The following is a 2234-nucleotide window of genomic DNA, read 5'->3' as shown; positions in this document are numbered from 1 at the left end:
TGTGTAGCACATTTCAGCAACAAGGCAATCCAAAGTGCTTTACATAGAACATTAAATAAAGCAATTAAAAAATTCATTAAAGAGAAGAAAAAAAACTAAAATAGATTAAGGCAGGTCAAAAATACAAGAATAGAAGTTACAGTGCAGTGTGAGAAATAAACAGTGACTTGATTTAATAAAAGGCAGCGTCAAAAAGAAAAGTATTCAGCCTTGATTTAAAAGAACTGAGAGTTGCAGCAGACTTCCAGTTTTCTGGGAGTTTGTTCCCAATATGTGGTGCATAAAATGTGGTTCTCAGTTTCTCTGTCACCAGTCAATGTGTCAGACAATGCATTTGTTAAGAGTATACTCAAAATCAGTGGTGGAAGAAGTATTCTGAATCTTTACTAAGGTAGAAGTACCAATACGATAATCCAAAACTACTCCACTACAACTAAAAGTCCTGCACTCAAAATCTTGCTTAAAACTTTTTGATATTATTGAACGTCCGTTAGATTCAAGTCATTGCCAAAAGAGTTTCTACAAAGCTAATTAAGACTATCAGCTCCACACAACTCTCTCTGTATTTCTCAGTATGGCTCCACCTTGTCCCCCCTCTCTTCTCCTCAATAGCTACAGACACAGAAATGGCACATACTAAGGAAAGCTCATTGTGGGACTGGCTCTAGTGGCTGTAATTCTGCACCAAGGCTGAATTTCAGGAAAGAGACTTCAGATACAGTATTAGGGGACCACTAAGGCCTATATAAAAGCATCCAAAGAGCACCATGTCATGGGACCTTTAAGGGTCAAACTAAAGGGCCACAAGATAAATGGGTTGTGAGATAATTAATGGGAGAGGGAAGAAATTCTGCTGCACAAATCTATTATTTAAATGAAACAGAAGCTTAAAGAGAAAACGGCTCATAGAAAAATAAAATGTTAGAAGGGGACCTCCACTAGACACTGCTTTTTTTGTAAAAGTTGGGAACCACTAGTTTAATCAGGCTTTTTGAAAGCTTATACTGTATGGTTTTATGTAAAAGTCTTAATCTGAAAAGTAACTAGTAGCTGCAGATGTCAAATAAATGTATTGGAGTGAAAAGTCCCAAATTTCATTCTGAACTGTTGTGGAGTTCAACTATAAAGTAACATCCAATAAAAATACTCCGTATTAAAGTAAAAGTACCTCTATATTGTACTTAAGTAGGCTATAGTACGTGAGTTACCTTGGACCGCTGCTTCACCTTAAAACAGGATATAATCTGCATAAATATGCAGGTTTTCATTGGTCTAATCCAGGGGTTCCCAAACTTTTTTAGCTCTAGACCCAAGAGAGAAATTTGGTGTTTGCCCTGGACCCAAACTTACAAAAATACATCATGAATTGCCATGACATATGAATTTATAAACCACTGACAAAGAACACAACACACTATGAATTGTTAATGGATATGAAATGTATTGCATTGCACCTCTCCACATAAACGCATCCAGGCCTTTCCAATGCATTTCGAATGGCTTCAATTGGCTTCTTCTATTTTAATTAGGAAAATTAATTCACATATCATAGCATTGTTATGCATTTTACCCTGCCGATAGACTGAGAGTAGTGTTGGGTTTCCAGACACAATGGGACACATGTCCACGCCTGCTCCCTCCAGAGTCATATGGAGGATCAATACACTCATATAAATAGTATGATGACCCCATTGAGCATGTGTGAGAACAAATGCACACGTAGATGCAAAAGCACACACACACCCACACACCCTCCTCCTCCCCTGTGGTGGTGACAAATGGGTTAAGGTCAGCCAACCATGCGTCCCATCTCACAGGCGATGGCAAATCTGTGAAAGCACACACTGGACAGATGCTCCAGAGCTCATAAGCGCACACAAAACCAGGAGACATGAAATAATATGAAAGACCAGACCAGCGTGGAAACGAGAAAATCCTCTTTTACATAATGACAAGGTGGGCTGAATAAACAAAGTGGGGAGAGGTCACAGGGAAACTTATCTTTGCAGGACTTGAGTTGTGGAGGGTTGGATCAACATTGAGAACCATCCTCGTGGTAGTAGTGAGTTTAATCTGAGTAATGGTTTAGGCAATCCTGTGTCATCTGAGGCGAAGACATATGGAATACAAATGAAGCGAGTTCATGTTCAGGAGCACCGAGCCGTTAGTGCAGCAAGGTTAGAGGGTTAGTGTGGAAAGATTTATTAAAGAAACGACAACAACAACAGCAGGCT

The sequence above is a fragment of the Perca flavescens genome, chromosome 4, assembly GCF_004354835.1.
Source record: "Perca flavescens isolate YP-PL-M2 chromosome 4, PFLA_1.0, whole genome shotgun sequence".
NCBI classification, from domain to species: domain Eukaryota; kingdom Metazoa; phylum Chordata; class Actinopteri; order Perciformes; family Percidae; genus Perca; species Perca flavescens.
This window is presented reverse-complemented; position numbering follows the sequence as displayed.